The sequence below is a fragment of the Parasteatoda tepidariorum genome, chromosome 9 (assembly GCF_043381705.1).
Source record: "Parasteatoda tepidariorum isolate YZ-2023 chromosome 9, CAS_Ptep_4.0, whole genome shotgun sequence".
NCBI lineage: Eukaryota > Metazoa > Arthropoda > Arachnida > Araneae > Theridiidae > Parasteatoda > Parasteatoda tepidariorum.
The window spans coordinates 89931534-89951118 of NC_092212.1; the positions used below are offsets into that span (position 1 = coordinate 89931534).

The 19585-nt window shown below is 26.7% G+C and overlaps 1 protein-coding gene and 1 pseudogene across 1 annotated transcript in view; one reads left to right on the plus strand and one right to left on the minus strand.

The window, feature by feature from the left end:
* The window catches only part of LOC122272569 (uncharacterized), a 568266-nt gene that overhangs the window by 396936 nt on the left and 151745 nt on the right, over positions 1-19585 (minus strand). The window lies entirely within an intron of this gene.
* Positions 1-19585, plus strand: part of LOC107444098 (coatomer subunit beta-like) — a 90687-nt pseudogene that overhangs the window by 4573 nt on the left and 66529 nt on the right.

Below are 19585 nucleotides of genomic sequence, written 5' to 3' on the forward strand. Positions count from 1 at the left end.
TTTTTTTTTTTTTTATTTATTTTTTCATCAATGTTACTTCTATTCATTTTTCCCAAAATTGTACTATCATTGCAAAATCTTTTCATATATATATTTTGAAAGGATGGATGTAATCAACATAATCATCCTTTTCTTTTAACTTAATTTAAAAAGTCTGATAGTTTTCTTTAATGCAAACTTTTTTGTAAAGTAAAATTAAATTTTTTATATATATTTTTTTATTAATTATTCTAAAAAGCAGATAAATGTTAATGCATGGTTAGTAGGCCGTGTTCGAGGTAAAAATCCTCTAATTACTGAAGTGGTCATCAAGTTTTTGATATTTTCAGTTGTAACTGATCTTCGATAATTATTTTGGTACTGTTCAACAATTATGAATTTGCTACAGAACCAGAGGTGGTTGAAAAAGTCAAATTTTCATCATAATCAGTGGAAATTTTAATTCTATTTTGTGTAAGAAATATGCATCAATTACTAAAAATAAGACCTGCCTGTAATTAAATAATCTTAAGACAAAAAGTAAAACACTTCTTATTTTTCCCTAGCATGTAAAGGCTCAATATCCTCATTGTTGAATTTTCATTCACATTCACAAAAATCATTGTTGAATTTTCTTTTTTGTTTAGTTTAATTATAGTTTTCTAAGCCATTGGCTTTGGATTCATTCTCCCAACATTAATTGGGTAGCAGTAGCCTTGTCCTGCTTTTCAATCCACTCACCATGTTTCATTTACATGTACATTGCCTCTACATGAGTTATACTTATGGTGACAAGACATTGTCGCATTTCAATTACAGTCCTTGAATTTCATTGATTGAGCAGAAGAACTCTTAAGGGCAGAAATATCCCTCAATTTTAACATTTTTCAAAGATCCTTGAATTTTTCCAAGAACATATAATTTTTGTTTTTTACTTTCAGTTCAAATTAAAAAAAAAATGTTCACGTTTTTTAAACAAGATAATTGTGCCTCACACAGAATACAAATGAAGAACAAAAAAGGCACCATGCTAAAGCTAATGGATGAAAATACCCTTGAAATAATTTCAGCAAAAAATAAATTTTAATGATCATTCATTTTACATTCAAAATATTATATATTTCAAAACTGCTCTGGAATGAAATCAATTTTGACATATATGGTTCTGCATTTGACATAAGTTATAAATTTTTAAAAAAAATATCTTTGTTTAAATGGACATATTGCACATAAAAATTAATGTTTTCTATTAATTAATATTTTATGCTGACTTGTCCTTAAATCATGATTTAAAAATCTCGTGACTTTACTTCCACCATAATTGCATTACCTCCATCAGAATCAAATATTGTTTTTACCAATTTAGGAATTCACCAGAGGCATTTTTTTAGGCCTAGATGTGAAATTTCAGCGAAACAGTGTGTACCACGTTAGCATAAGTTTTCTTACTCATAGTTTATCTTTCCTCATTGTTCTGCCTAAGTGTTAGCTAGCTTTTTTGTAAAGTTTTTATTTTTTCTAAACCACTTTAGGCTTTAACTAAGCAGCATATTGCATATTTTATGTGTAAATTATTTAAATTTTAAGATATAATAGCATTTAGAAGTAATAGCATGAAAAAATTTGTCTTTTATACACTAAAATTTGCAACTTTTTTACCACTCTTTTCTGTATGTTTATTTGTTCTTTATGATGTGTTAAATTTTTATGTTATTCATTGTATAAGAAATATTAGTTTATTTTATCATTGTGCAAACTGAAATACTATGTTAAAAATTTACATTATTTTATACCACTCTTTCTCATACTCATAAAAACCTACTCACTTTGAAATGTTACTTACACATTTCATTTTTTATGTGTTAATCATAACCAGAACTTAGTAGAACTTCAGTAGCACATGAAATGTAATTAATTTTTAATCTTTACTCCTGTACTAAATTTGCACCATGTTCTGTTTATATTCTATTGCCCTAGGCCAGGGGTGGCGAACCTATATGCACCAACGTGCCATTTTTTCTGAAATTATTTTTAATGAGGTCATAGACGTGCCGACGAACAGTTTTGACTTCATGATTATTGGATAAATAATAATACTAATACTATCTACTCAAAACTCTTTATTTAGAAAGAATTTTTTTTTTTTTTTGCAATGTCTCAGTTATACGCATAATTCAACTTAAAGTAACATCAGTGTGACTTCTGTTGTTGCAGATTAGATGACAAATAACTTATATTAGGGTTATAAGATGTTAGTTTAAGCAGAACTGTTAATTTTTTCTGCTAGTAATTTATTGTTAGCTTGTTTTTTTATGGTCATTAATTGCTTTTTTGGAATTAATTGTTCATTTTTTTGTTAATTTTTTGTGAATTTTAATTTAATTGTTAATATGCTTCATAGTGAACTTTGTGATCGGTGGCGCGCCCAAAATATTGTGTCGCGCGCCATAAATGGCAAGCGTGCCATTGGTTCGCCATCCCTGCTAAAAAGATATCGAGTTATAAGAAAAAACTTTTAATTTTCACCCTCCCTATTCAACCACCCGAGAGACATTATCTCCAATTGTTTACCGCAGCAACTCAAATCTGAAAGAAAAAATATTCCCTGTGTTTTCCAGTACATATTATACACAATATATTAAGAGGAATTACTGTGCTCTTGTGTGAGCTAACAAAAAAAACAGCTGAAAAAAAACAGCTGTGCTGCAAAAAAAAACAGCTGAACATATTTAAATAATGCTATAGTGAGTGAAATAGTTTAGTATAGCTGAAATATCACGGTTAAATATCCCATAGATTACGCTTTGAGTAGTCGTCATTTTTTAAGAGACAACATTCCCTGTATATTCCCAGTTTGTAAAGAAGGAAAAAAAATCTAAATTCCCAGTTATTTGAGGTGATTTTTAAATTTCCTGTATTTTTCAGGTTCGAGTGACAACCCTGGTAACCTGATAATACTTTTGTAACACACAATTTTTACAGAACCCTCGAATAAATAAATAAAAATTTACGATTATTTTTTCCTATTTAATTTATTAACTTTTAAAGGTCAAAAGAAATATTCAGTTGGGCACTTTAAACAGCGCGACATCAAAACAGCGACCATGAATGAAACAACAAAAGAGCCCTTCAATCTTATCTTCCATTTCAAATATTGCAATTTTCTCTGCAACAGTTCTGTCTTATTGAGTCCCTTTCTTTCGAGGAACCTATTTTTTTCTTCTAGATTCCTAGGCGACGACGGGGCAACAGGATCAGCAAAAATAGTGGGATCATCCGTTTCACAGGGTTGCCACAGTAAAAAATGAACAAAAATAGTTGCTTTTAGTAGCCTCAAGCATGAAAATAGTTGCCTGAACTGGAACAAAAATTTATCAAAAATAGTAGCCAAATAACTATTGCTTATTATAGCTTAATTCTCAAATACTATTATTTGGGTGATGTCAGAAATTTTAAATCATGATACATCGACAGTTAGACATCAAGATGTAGTAATGTATCGCAATTTAGTATATGTTCAAAAATNAATATTTGGTATTTAGCCTAATACTGCTGAACGCAGAATATTCATTTCGGCCGAATAAAGGAAGAAGCGTCTGCGGATGACAAAATTTAGTTCGTTTGCATCTGTCTTTCTCCCCACCCCCTTCCTGGGAAGGGTTTATTCGATTAACAAAACAATAATGAAGATAAACATATTTGTGAAGGGTCCGATTAAAAGATAAATTATTTTGTGAAGGGTCCGTTAACGGACCCAAATTTCTTCTAAACAGACCCCTGATATATATATATATATATATATATATATTTAACAAACTTTACAAACAAATGGAAAAATGACTTTAGAAGTTATTTTTCCATTTATTTAAAAGTCATTAATTTGGTGAGACTTTTCTTCACCTGGATAAAAATTATGAAAATCAAAGAATTACTATGAATTATAAAAAATTTTTTATCAGCCCGGATAATGCAGTGTTGGAGTAATTTTTAAAATCTTAATAAGGTATTGGATTTTCTTCATGCTGGCATTTTGTGCCATTTTCAGAATTAGTATATATAAAAATATGAGTAATACAGAAATGTTTTTACAAGGAGAAAGCGAATATTCTTATAAAATTTTTTAATATTTTATTCAAAATTCTAGATATAAACTATTTTTTAAAACATTAATTGAATTTTCTATTAAATATTTTAAATATTAAACTTACAACTATTGATTCATAGAAAAAAGTTTAAATTTTTTCTTTGTGTGTTTTTAAAGCCTTTAAGTGAAGGGACAGTAATTTAATTTTTTCATGCAATTACAATTTAAAGCTGTCACTAAATTTTTTATTTTCAAAGTTTTTTCAGTACTGGTCATTGATTTGTATACTTAAATGTATGGTTTAAATGTAAAATTTATCCACATTCGGTTAATTAGGAGATTAATTTTACCAAATTAGCTTCAGCGAAACTTCACATTTTGAGAAATTCACCCATAAATAAAATTTATATTAAACTTCTGACCTACTATTGAAAGACAGTATCTTAAATGATTTGTGATAAAAAATTTTTTCCATTATTTATCATTAATTTTAATATGTACTTTTTCCAGATGATAAGAAGCCTCCATTGCATATTTGCTTATTGGCTGGATATTATTTCATTGGTGCTGCATTGTCAGTTACTCTAGCGAAAATTGCACTTCGATACATTACTCTGGTACATGATGCTAAAAAACAAAATGTAAGTCTTTTTTTTTTCTTTCAAAAAATCATGGTTACCATATTATTTACCATAAAAACAAATTTATTTGAAGATTTTTGGGGAGGAATTATTGTGATTTGCCTTCATAATTATCTTTGTATTAATCTATTCTGCTATAACAAATATGCAATTTTATGCCTAAAATAGAGTATTCTGTGGATTCATATTACATTTTTATCTCTGCTTATGGTGTGCAATAACCGTAATTATTATTATTATATGCCATACCTCTCTTAATGTAGTACAATTATCTATTTATTGTAATATTAATATTTCACATGATTTCAGGATTTTATTGCTGAATGCATGTTAGTTATGGCTTCAATAATTCATTTGGGTATATCAGGAATAGCTAGGAAGGTAAGCAATTTTTTTTTAAATATTGTATCATTATTTCTAAACTTGAAGTATAATAACATTAATTTATGAAATACATTTAATACCATAAGTAAAAACATACTGTGAAATAAAGTACTTTTAGTTTAATATATTTTAAATACAGGAATGAATGTTAACATCAATGTAACTCTTTAAAAAATGTTAATCTTCAATTAAAAAAGTAATATTGGTGTTTGTTATCTTCTCTTTTTTCCGAATATTGAATAGAAATTTATTAATACTTTTTTTCATTGTAAATTGTGCTTTCAATATCAAAAGCTCTTTTCCTTCATTCACATTTAATGCTTTAAGTATTTTATTTTTTTTTACTTCAAAAGTAATTGAGATATATTACAAAGTGTTAAATGCATGGAATCACTCTAGAATAAGATTATTCACTGTTCTGAGCACTATTTGCATGTTGTCCTAATCATGAAAACGTAATCTATCACATCATAGAGTATATAATTTAGTCCAATAAAAGTTTTATTCTTGTATCTTTCAACTTTATTCATTCAAAAATTGCAACTTCAAACTTTTTGAGACTAAATACAATTTTTTTTTGCACTACTTAAAAGGAAAATTTTATAATGATTCCTGATAAAAATTAAGAGAATGGGAAATGTTTTTGTTGGCAATAATTTACTTTTATCCCATAGCTATGCTGGTTTGTGCATGGGAGCTGTTTTTAAGCACCTTCTTTTCCTTTCTTGAATCAGTGTATATTTTTTAGAATATAAAAAAGTATTTTGTACTGGTTTAATTGAAGCTGTATCTAACAGTTTCTTCCAATTGTGACAGCTTATAATAACTGCTCAAAAATAAAATATGATTGTTAAATTATGAAAATTAATGTATAAATAGTATTAACAAAGGACATATTCTGATTATGTATGTCTGATTATGCCCTTATGACATATTCTGATCAGTCCCACAATTTAAATAAGTCTAAGCACTATTGCTTTAAAAAACTTTTTGACTTAATATCTCTTTTTTTTTTCGTCAGAGGTTACTTTTTTCTCATTTGTGTTTCATCAGTTAAAATTTTTATTCTAAATATTATTTCCCTATGGTTTTTTCTATTAGAACATAAATGATGATGATCTGGAACGAATAACTCTGTCTACTGCTGACTTGCTGACCGTTCACCCCTTATGATTAATATATTCAACAACAAATGTAGGAAATCATTGGCTGCCATGCTAGCTGCGAAATATGAAGAACAAGAACACCTTAAGGTTTGTTTATTTTTTATTTGGTTTTTGATTTGTTGATTATATAATTAAATGTAAGAAAAACGAATTTTATCTATGATTTTTTTTCAGGCTAAAGAGACAAACAATTTTGTTATCCAAACAGATGATCCAATAACATTCAGTCAATTGACTGCCAAAGGAGATGCTTCTGGGACTGAAGTAAGAAAATATTCAGCTTATTTTTATTTAAACAATCAATTTTCTTCCTAGGTTAGAATGATTTAAACAGTGATTTAAATCAACTGAATTTACTAAAAAAAATCATTCATTTAAATCTGATTTTCTTTTAAAGCATTAATATGAATAAAAGAAAAATATATGTTATTCATTTTACTNGCCAAAGGAGATGCTTCTGGGACTGAAGTAAGAAAATATTCAGCTTATTTTTATTTAAACAATCAATTTTCTTCCTAGGTTAGAATGATTTAAACAGTGATTTAAATCAACTGAATTTACTAAAAAAAATCATTCATTTAAATCTGATTTTATTTTGAAGCATTAATATGAATAAAAGAAAAATATATATTATTCATTTTACTCATGTATATTTAAAATGCTTATTAATGCTTAATATTTTATTTATTCAGTGAGCATTTTATAGTAATTATACTATATATTAAGTGTTATTGATGCATGTTATCAGAATTGTAATTGCTGAAAAAAAGGGAAAAAGAAATAAAATCCGTTTTTAATGAATATTTTGTTTTTCATTTATTAAAAAGAAACTGTTGCCAACTGTGTTTTCTTTATTCTAACATCAATTTTAACCCGTCTAAATTTGATCCAGTTCCAAAATATGTTACATAGAATGATAGCTATCCCCCCATTTGATAACTTGACCTAATATAGTGCAGTACTTCCTTTGAATATATCACACAGATTACAAAATTGTCTTATTCTTCACTCTAGTTTTACTGATAGAAATTTTTCTATCCATTCCTTTAATAATTTTAACAGGTATAATTCTAACTTTGTCTAAAATATGTGTTTAACATTAATATTAGTATCTACTTTTAATGATAAAATCTATTAATGTCTTTTAAATTTTATGCAGTACTTGCTTTAATTTATAGTGTTAGTTATTTTAAAATATATATTAAAGAAAAAGAATAGTAGATATCTGCACTTTCATAATTCTTTTTTCTTTTTTTTTTATTTTAAAAAAATTCTCACCTTTTTTTTAAATTGTTAACATTAACCTTTTAACAGTGCCTGCTTTTTAAAATTGTTAACATTATTATTTAAATAAATATCATCAGTTAGATTTGCGTCAAATAATTTAATTAGTTTCTTAGTAAAATTTAGCTTATAAAACTAATCTTAGAATTATTTAGAAAAGAGAATAATTGTTTTATTTTTAATTTAATTATTTTTTAACCAAAATATTAGTACTTCCACGGTAAAAAATTAATTTGACAGCAGTATATGAAATACAATATGAACATAATTTTGCATCACGTTTGAAATGTTTGTAACCATTTTTAGGTTCTTTTAATTATCATGAGTACTTCAATTGATTAGTTTGAATAAGAAAGAATATGTGTAATTTTTTCTCTTGAAGTTTAAAATAAAGGTTTCAGTTGTACCAACTTCTTTGTCAAAGATTTTAAGATGAACTTTAAGATTCACATACTGTGCAATAGAAAAATCAACAGGAGCAACAAAAAAAATTTTTGATTTTAAGTTTGCAACATTCTTTTCCCAAAAATAAATTTTGTTTTAAGTATTTTTTGAAATTCTATTTTAGTATTCTAAGCATTAATAAAAATAGTAGTCAAGCCACTTTTCTCATAATCTTTTGTGACACAATTGCATTTTTTCAATTGTACGGCTGTATGAAAGTTCATGTTTATTAATTCACAGTAAAAGAATCAAGAATTTTCTCCCAAAGCTCTTTATTTATTATCACTTATATAATTTTTATATAATTGACTTATTTCAAGGAATTCAGTATATTTTTATGGGTTTAAAAAAATCCTTGTATTCTTATTAGTTGGGTTTAAAAACTTCTTACAATATAACCTCAGAAATCCCCATACCTCTGAACTCTAGATGATTATTTTTAACTCATGTCAAGAAAAATATAGGTAAATCAATGTTGAATCTGAAGCGGGATTCTTAAATGTGGATGCCATAATATTATATTAGAGAAAAATTGATTTTGAAAATCCATGTCAGAATTTAATTTTAAAATCCACATCGTGCATTTGGAATGATTTCATCTAGAAATGAGCATGCCAAAAAGTGATAATTCAAATGTATGTGTCGTATTACAATTGTACTACTGAAATTATACTAAATATTATAACATTCATAGCAATTGCAAAATCCACATTAAATTTCAATTACTAAAATGCACAATTCAAAATTCATGTATCGTGATAATGCAGTATTAAAATATAGGATTTTAAAATTCATGTTGTCCATAGCAATAACTGCTGGCAAAAAAAGCATGCAACAAGTTTGCCATTAAAAGGAATGTGGCAAAAAGTGGTTGTTTCAATGCACCATTCAAAATTCAAATATAATGTTCTATTGAAAATATGAAGAATTTCTAAACCATAAAGAAATGTGTCATGAAGACTGTCAAGATACTGAGCAATAAAACTAAGTAAATTTACGATTTCATTGTTGCAAATTGAGATCGTTAAAAATATATTACTTAATAACGTCATGATATAGTAATAATATCAAGATTTTAAAAACGATGTGGAATCTGAGGGTAACTGTTAAAACAAAAAGAAAAATATCATGTACCGTCGGACTTCTATTTAACGAACTTCCATTTTGCGAATTTCTCTATTTTGCGATATTTTTTCGAAAAACAAGGAAGGTTTCGGAAATTTCTTAGTAAAATAACTTCCAAATAGTGAAGTGATTCTTCTATTTAAAGAACTTTTCTTTCATATTCACTGTCCCCACTTCCCTAAATATTTTAAACTTGTTAACGCATTTTATAGGGGAAATAACCTTGAATTGATTTTCGAAGGCACTTAACTTTTAGAGAAGGAAGTAAAATCCCTTTCCCTTTTTGTTTGCATTTCAAGCGAAAAACTCAAACAAAATGAACGGATTATACCGGTAGTAATTAAACCTAAGAACAAATGTAGTAATGTATGTCTAAAATTACTTTTATAATAAATGCTGCTATAATTTTATACATGTAGCTTTTTTTTTTAGTTGAAAATGTATGTAGAATGTAATGAATAGTGTTTTGCTCCATTCTTGCTGTACATGCAGATTTCTTTAATGGTTAAAATTTATGAAATAAATAGTATATACTAGTTTATAAGATACAGGTTTATGAATTGCTATTTTAATTATATCTAGTGCTTATGAATTTAAAACCTGTTTTGCGTTATTAAGTATCTCAAATGGTGATTTTCTATTTAACGAATTTTCCATATAACGAACTTATTATCGGGATTTAGTGGTTACTTTGTTATATAGAGGTCCGACTGTATATTTATTATAGAATCAAACACATTTTCATTATAATTTTAGTCCCTTAACTTCAATGTCTCCATTGGATAAAAGTAAAATGTTTTAAATCTTAAATTTTTCAAAAATTCAACCTCCTAAATCCCTCAACAGTTAAAGCCTGTAATTTCGAAGTTATACTGTACTAGAATCAACACATGTAACTAATTTAAATTTAACTTTTCCGTGCGTTTTTTAATCAATAGTGACTTAAATTTTCTTGGATAATTTTAAGTATTTTATATGCTTTTTTTCAAGTCTCATTACAATAATTTACTTTGTTTATTTTGTTATTATGTTATCTCAGAATATGCTTGAGCTAAGTCTTTCTCAAGCTATGGGAGTGCTGAAAAAAGATTCTGCTGCTGATTTAAGCTCCTCTAAACTGAGCAAAGTGACTCAACTGACTGGATTCTCTGATCCAGTTTATGCTGAAGGATATGTTCATGTAAACCAATATGATATTGTTCTGGATGTGTTGATTGTCAACCAAACTTCTGATACTCTTCAAAACTGTACTCTAGAACTAGCTACATTAGGTAATTGCATTTTATTGTTTAGTTTTCCAATTTCAGTTTTCTTTTTATTATTGTTTTTCTTGTACGTATAAGTAAGTAAGTGTGTATTTTTATATATATTACAATACTTTTATATTAATGTAGTAAGATAGTCCAATTATTACTGTGACTCAACTCTTTGAATGAGGTCCTGAAACTTCTATTTATAATTTGATGCTAATGTCAATCTCTTAATTTTCACTCATTTAAACTTGATTTTTTTCTTCTTTCTTGAAAAGGATGCTAAATTGTACAGTATTACTATTATTCTCATATTATGTGGTTCTGACGTTTTTTTCTTTTAATTTCATGTAAAATATTTTAAATTACTTAATTTTTTACTCATTTTAACTTCTTTTTTTCTTAAAAAAAAGGACTCAATCTTTTATAGCTCAAAAAAGGATGATATCAATTTCTTGCTTCTCTACAATTAATGCAGAATAGACTTTGATCAGAACCAGTTCAGGGAAAGAAGGAATAGTTAATGATTTCTTATATGTTTGAAGACTGATTGTCTTTTTATTTGTATTGATTTGAATTTGTAAATGAATGGATTCAATGTAAGTGTGTTTATTCAAAGATATCTCATTTTTTTTCAAACTGATCAAGGTGCTGATAAGATTTATGTTTATAATTTTCTGTTAGAATTTAAAAAAAAAAAAGTATTTATTAGTGAGTGTTAAAAATTTTTAACTTAGGAGACAAAATTAATCTTATTTTTGATGTGGAAAAAAATCCAACAATGAAAAGAAATAAAATAAAATTGGCTAATGAAATAACGAGAATCATTATAAAAATATTTAAAAATTAAACAAATTAAGTTCATTATCAATAATATTTTTTTCATCTACTTAAAAAAAAACTGTTTTTGTTTTATTTTGATTTTTTAAACATTTTAGAAATTTGTTTACCATATTGTCTAAGTAGGAATTTGATTTTAAATATAAGTATGCTGTTTATAATTGTGATCTCATGCCATAAGGTTTGTAATAGCGTTTTGTGATAAAAAGATGTGATTAAAATATTTAAATCTAGTTAAATATGGAAAATTTGCTCTTTTTTTATAGTAGTTCTGTAAAATTTTAATATTTTACTTCTTTCAATCATAATATTAAGATTATTTAAGTGTTAGTAAAATATAGCTTAACAAATTAACATTTATATTATCGATTTATACATCTACAACAAATTTATTAAAAATGTTCGTAAACAATGTTAGAAGAAGTAACATTTTCTTTTTTTGAACTTTTGTATTATGAAATATCAATAAGTTGCAATGATCCAGGGTTGATTTGTAGAAGTTCTTAATTGCCAGAATCTCATTTTAAGGAATTTGTGTCGTTAAAGACTTGAATTGAAATTTTATTCTCTTCAAATGTATTTTACTTAAGTTGTAGCTTCAAAATTGGAGGGTTTATTTAAAAATTTATATATCTTTTTTGAAAATACTGCATTTTATGATTTTATTGCAGGAGACTTAAAACTTGTTGAAAAGCCATCACCAGTAATTCTTGCTCCTCATGATTTCTGTAACATCAAAGCAAGTGTTAAAGTTGCATCAACTGAAAATGGCATCATTTTTGGTAACATTGGTAAGTCATTTTTAACTATTCATAAACTAATTTAACTAATTTGACCATTGAATTATTTAATGTAAAATGATTAATTTATATTTTATTTTATTTATTATTTATATTTTAACTATTAAGAAAGTGTAAACCATTTGGTTGTCAATATTATTTAATTTTTTTAAGAACAAGTTAGATATTAGTTTTAATGTGTTTGGTACTATATAATACCTAATAAATGTTTTTTTTAATGATTTATTTATGCCAAAAAATGTTTCTTTTTGATTCATTATTTTAAAAATATTCGTAGAATTACTTATAAATTTTTTGAGACCCTCAAATTTGTCATGACTTATATTCGTTTTTCTATTATTACCCTTTTCTTAAGTCATAATCTTATGCTGTTAAAATTTAAATTTTCTCATGATTAACTTTAATTATGTGCCTTAAATTCTACTATAATTATAAAAGACTGCTTTAACGTTATTTCTTTTTTTAAAGAAAAAGCATGATATTATATGATAATGATTTATACTCATAAATTAAATTCAATGTTGTGAAATTTATGCAAGGTCTGATTTGACCAAAATTGAATGCTAATTTGTATATTCTAGTTTATTACCAGATCAGTATATGATCTCTTTAACTCACTAGCTGTTTCGGCATTTTTATTATTACTCCTTTCAAATGTTTACTCTTTTTATTTTATACAATTATTGTTCAGACCTATCCCTCTTCACACCAGAAAACCGTGCTATAAAGAGTAATTTTTCTTCTATATAATTCGAAATAAGTAGCTGTTTTTGCTCATTAAAATAAGTCTTTGTTCTAAATGAAAAATTGATGAAGGTTTTCCACATGCTTGACCATTTGATGGGATCAAAAAAATTAAGTTCTACTTGCAGAACTGCCAGTGTTTTAGACAGAACTAATTGATCAGATAAAAAAAAAAGTTTTTTTTTCCTAAACAAGGTCGTTAATACTTAAAGATCTGGTTAATAAAAAGCAATAAGCCACTTCTTTTTCAGCACGACAGTCCCTTGCAGGTTTAATAAGACACAACTTATAAAAATTTTAGAAATAATTATGTTCATCAAGATCTTGTGTTCATTCTCCACAAGCAGTAAAAGGTTTTTCGAATTTTAAGCAATTCAATGCAAACTCACTTTTTTTTATAAGCCACAAATATCTGTAGTATCTGTGCAGGAAAATCTATTGATCTTTTAATTACAAAATAAGTGGGTTATCACTTTTTACCCTCCAGGTCTTTTCTATTTTAAGGCATTTATTTTTCAGTATATGATATCAGCGGATCAGCCAGTGACAAAAGTGTTGTTGTTCTGAATGATATTCACATTGATATTATGGATTACATAATTCCTGCTACATGCACCGATCAAGAGTTCAGGCAAAAGTGGGCAGAGTTTGAATGGGAAAACAAAGTAAGAACTTAGCTATATTTATTTTGAACTAACATCTGAATGTCGCATTCACTCTTTGGCAACACAAATAATAATATGTTATTTATTGCCTAGGTGTCTGTTAATAGTACATTGAATGATCTAAAATGCTATCTCATGCATTTGATTGGATTTACAAATATGAGGTGTCTAACACCAGAAAAGGTAGAGTTCATTGATGTTTTCCAATAGCTGTACTACATAAGCAGTATAAACTAAACTTTAACTTAAGAGTTTAATTTGTTCAGCTAAAATACAGATTTAATGAAATTCTAAAGCTGCATCAGATTTAAACTGTCTGGCTTAATTTAAGAATTCAATTTGTTCTGCTTAAATACAGACTTAATAGCTGAAGCTGTATCAGGTTTAAGGTGTCTGGCTTAACTTAAGAATTCAATTTGTTAAGATTATATACAGACTTAATGAATAGTTGAAACAGCTTTGAATTAAAACCGTCTGGTTCAAACCAGGTTTATATTGCTTTTGTAACTGCAGTCAATGTTCATTTTTTTTCTTGATTGTTAATACATTTTTGGTTTATTCTAGATACTGTTAAGTTGTGACTAAATTTTTAAGCTAAGGTTGCCCAACCAAAATTGCCAGTATGCATCTAAACATGCAATTAATAGATTTAATTTCTACTCATCAAAAATTTTTCCAGGAGTGAAAATAATCCTTGTAAATTTTTTTTTTGTTAAAACTACTAGATTTTTTATTCTGCCATTGAAAATAGAGAATCTTTTAAAAAATCACTAGATTCATCTTAAGTGCAGGAAAATGATAGTATATTTTATTGGTATATTTTTAGCATAAAATTGCAGTATTATAATAGAGATAAATGCTAAGAGCATGCCATGATTTTTCTTTTAAGTATCCTAAATTCAGGAAATTGATTGCTATTGCTTAACACTGCTAATAGCTGAAATTGCTTGAAAAAGAAGTTTCTTACACCCCAAAATAAAATTTAAAATAAATAAGTAAAATAAGTTTTGCTTGGATCATTTGCGTGACCTTTCAAAATTGTCTTGGGAAAGATCTGCTTTTCATACCAATATATAAGAGTGTTAATTTTGACTTGAAAGTTTAGACATGCTGTAAAATTGTAGAAACGAAAAAAGTGTGCTAAAAAATTAAATCAGATGTACTTTGTTCATAAGTTTTTTCTTTTAATGTAAATCTTAATCTTATTAACCAGTAGTAAAAATTAAGAACCATTTTGGTTAATATTTTAGGTTAAATATTCCATCAACAATTTAAAGCTTACTACTTTACATAAATAATATGTCAATTACAAATTAATCTGGGTTGTAAAATGGTGGTAATTTATAAATTTAATCTCTGTCTTGAAATTCTCTGTTTGGTTTTGAATTTCACTCCTTAAAAACTAGTAAAAAAATTAAATAAGTCTCTGAAAATGCTATTTTTTATAATGTTGTGCACAACTTACAGCTAAATGTGCTAAAAGTAACCCATGAAGCATTTTTAATTGGCACCCGAATTGTCTTAAATTGTTACAAAAATCATTATAGGAAAAAAAAATTATTAGAAAAAATAACTCCATCATGGTTTCGGATAGTAACTATTTTAGTTTGCGATATTTGTTTATGACAATGGGTTCTATGTTAACAGTGAAATTTAATTCAGCACGATTTTGTATAGATTGAGCATCAGTCAGAAAGCAAAGCAGTAGCATATACATCATAGTTAAAGAATTAACGTATATTTTTCTGTAATGGAAGATAAATAGCTTTCTAAGTAATTATTTTTATTAAATATTGAGCTGTCACCCTTTTCTATTCTTACCTATTGATGGGTTTCAGTTACTGGCAGTTGTTACTAGATGAATTACTGAAATATGAACCTTACTCTGTACAGCCAATACGCCTTACTGTATTGGTTTTCCTGGTATGTGCTGTATTTGATGTGGATTTGAGTCAATTAGTTTTTGTGAGATCTGGCTGTCAGCTGCTGACATGCTCTAATAAAGCTGTGGGTTACCAGTTAGTGTTGATAGTGACAACGAATCATTTCTGATTCTGGTTTGATTGTTGTTGATCCATGACACTGTGTTATGAGCTCTTACTTATGCTGCTGCTAGTGGATAGTGCTCATCTGCGTCTGTGTCGAAAAATATTCTATCTACTATCTGTGGATTCTTGAAACCTATTAACCTCTTAACAGTGACATAAATTTCAGAAAAATGGACCGAAAATGGAATTTTTTTTTGCCTGTTTAGTTTTGTTCTTTCTTTAATACAAAAGTTAGAAAATGGTTTTTTATTGCAAAAGTAAAATTTTAAATGCAATAACTACTGTATTTACTGTACATATTTGTACTACTGTATACTGTACTGTACATACATATAAAAAAATAATGGATTACACACACATCTTATTCAATTAAAACAAATTGAACTAAATTTTGAAGCAAAATTTAATATTATTAGTATAATATAATATAAATACACAACAATATGATTTTCTATACGTAAATTTTACAAATTTTTTACACTATGGTATATCCCAAAACTCGACCCAAATTTCTATTCCTCGACTTAAGTCGTAATCCCTGAAAAATTAGGGCCACTAATGCCATCTATTAGGAAAATAGTGAAGTAAGCATCCTAAAGTAGAAACAGAGTCAGCTTCACAAAATAGAAACAATCATTTTTTTCCTACCCCAAGTCAGTTCGGACATCACGAATACTGCACATAGTAGTTGCCCGAGCTGGATTCAGGCGACGCTAGCAAGGGGTTAATAAAATCTTATGCTTTCCTGTCTTAATTGCATTATACATTGCATATTTTAATGATATAATGGTTTTGCAAATTTATAAATAAGATATGATTATGCAATTGTAAAATTGTTTATACTAAAAAAAAACTGTATTGACATATTTATTGTCATTTTATTTCTTTTCAAGTAGGCCCTGTCTGGTGAATGTTGTTTCATGGCTGCTAATTTATATGCCCGTTTATATTTTTGGTGAACATGCCCTAGCTAATGTAAGCATTGAGAAAAATCCTGTTCATCCTGAGGCTCCAGTGACTGGTCACATTAGAATTCGAGCTAAAAGTCAGGTATGAAACAAATATCATGGCTATTTTCATTGAACAATGATGTGAAATATTCAAATTATACTGAGTGACAAAAAATAACGCATATTCGCTTTAATATGTCTGAACTCATGAAAACATTATCACCTGTAAATAGTTGCTAAATATGACAGAGTGACTATCTTTAGCCTTAATTCGGAGCTGTCACCATGTCCTAAACTTTTCTGCTACCTGCTGTGACTCACCTGTTAATATTCTGTCCAATTCTTTAAACGAGGATTTTTTATGGGCGCCATATTCTTATGAAGTTTTACCCAAGATGGACTATACTGAATTTTCATCGGATTCAAGTCTGTTGAATAAGATGGTCATTTATGTGTAGTTAAAAATGTATCTTGTACCATGGTTCCATTATTTTATTTGCAATTTTAGTAACTTAATTTTTTTTTTAAATTATTAATTTATACCTAGATTTTTTTTCTTTTGAGAAATCATAAATTTAACTTGGAAAATATTTTTTATAATAATTTTTAAATATACTTTATTAAATAAATATAATTTTTATTTTAAATTATAATTTCAATAATATTAAAGGTTTTGTCCCGAGATTGAAATGAATGCAAATAATTCATTGATTTTGAACATCAATAAATAAATAAAACTAATAAATAAAAAATAAATGTGGATGAAAATCGCATGAAACTTTTAAATTTAAATTTTCCATTAGCTGTATGTAAAGTAATTTGCTGTTTATTTAAATGTAAGTACTTGTAAAACTTTTTAAATTTGGATTATATAATAATACAGAAAGAATTGTTCATTTGCGTGACCTTNCTAAAAGTAACCGTTAGTTTTTATTATGTTTCGTGAATTGTTTCTTTAAATTAATTTACTCCTCATTTGATATCTTATTAAAACTTGCCATTATCTATAGAAATTTATTAAAATATTAAACAGCTAGAAATATTGATCATTATTAATACTGATTTTTTATCAGAAATTTAATTGATAAAGGAAATTTTTTTTTAAAAAATCTGATAATCTTATATATAATTTTTTCTCATGTTTCATATATATATATTAAAAAACTATGATTTTTTGCTAACTCCAAATTTCACAGGTCTTGAATATTTGCAACAGTTTGTACTATTGGTATATATTAGATAACGCAACCAATTTTCATACATATATTTCGACACAAAATCTGATTGACTTAACAAAATTTTTTTAGTTTTTGACCAAAATATATGATTTTAAACTTTATCAAAGTTATTCTTTATCACCCTGTATTATTTTGCTATTTCTACAAAATTGTATAGTTATCCGCTAAAACATTGTTCTTCAGTTGATAAAATATGATCTGGTTCAGTATATTAAAATCTCCATAGATTTGAATGAGGCAAGAAAAGCAAATAAATTATTTTCACATGTAACTTGCAAATTTTCTTAAGAAATACTTTAGACACTTGTGGAATCAATATTTATTTAATTTAAAGTATTTCTTCTGTTTGTTATTTTTCCATTTCAAAACACTTTCTGACTTGCATTTTATTTCATATTTGTAGTGTTTTTTATTTTATTTTTACACCGTTGATTATATTTTTACACTGCTTCTGAAGATAATCACCCCACTCCAATACATTGTGATAAATTTTATGATGATAACCATAGCTGATTAGAGCAGTGCTGTTAAAGCTGAAGCTTAATACTCTTTTTTACAGTTGAATATAATATTGACCAAATTCACTAATCATTCTTTTGAAAGTTTTTAGTGGTAAAAAAGTAAATAAAAATCATTTCAATATTCGTATGTTAAAACTAAAAGTTCTCCCGATTATCCAATGATTTTGGTTTTTTAACATATCCCTGTTTCCATTATTGTGCTTGGTTCTACTGTAGCCATCGATGATAGCTAAAAAACTAAAAAGCTCAAATGCTGCATTCATTATTAAAATGACTGAGAAACTTATTAAATTTTATAATAATGAAAAAATCATGTTTAAGTTTGGCTTATTTAAATTTTATTGGGATATTGCATGACTTGGCAGTAACTTATAACTTCAAACATTGTAAATGTCAGGGTTCGTACAGACTGCTTATACTCCTCAGAAACTCCTTGGAAATAAAAAAAAGTCTCCAAGGAGTACTTGGAACTACTTAGATTTCCAAACTAGTCCTTATAAACTTCTTAGATTATTGCGCTGCATAGATGAATTTACTAAATCCACTGATGAATTTGCTGTTCAAGCAGGGAAGCGAAATGATATGCAAACTGTCAAAATCTAATAGTTTAAGAAAAACTTTAAAAGAAAAAAAAATTGAATTGCAAGGGTTAGATGATAATTAACAGCAAATAATTTTAATTTTACATGTTACAAGCAAACTTAATTAATGATTTACTGTGATTTTTTTTTGTATAAAATGACTATATATTCAAATTTGTTTTATATATTCAAATTTATAAATATAAGATTAGTAGGTTTTTATGTTAATCTTTAACCCTGTGGCAGAATCGTGGTGATATTTTCGCAGAATATTACCAGGTTCTTGCAAAAAGATTTTTCTTTTGGGAAGTGAAAAGTTTTTTTTTCAGCAGAAATTTTCAAAATGAACTTCAGAATTATATTCAAAAGATGCCCTTCTCGTGCATCTGCGTAGAAAAAAAATGCTTTTTCTATTCTCATTTGAGAACAATGAAAAATAAAGATAAATGAAAAAAAATTTGATTTTCTTTCCGGCAGAAAATTTCATTCTAATTTTTTTAATGCAGCTATTACTATTTCCACATAGTTTTAAAATCCCATGTTTTTAATATATTATTTATGACAACAACTGAATCTTGAAATGAAAACGTGCATTTAGTAACCCTTTTTTGAAGAGTCCGATTTACTGCTACAGATTTCGCGATTTTTTAATGCGAAAAAGGAAATAATTTGTTTTCCCACTATGAAATGCAAGAATATAGCCCATAATATTAGAATAATTTTTTTTATATATTTAATTAAAAAATTCTTTGTTTGATACAAAAGGTTTCTTTCTTTTCTTTTCTTTTTTTTTTTTTTTTTTTTTTTTTTTTTTTTTTTTTTTTTTTTTTTTTTTTTTTTT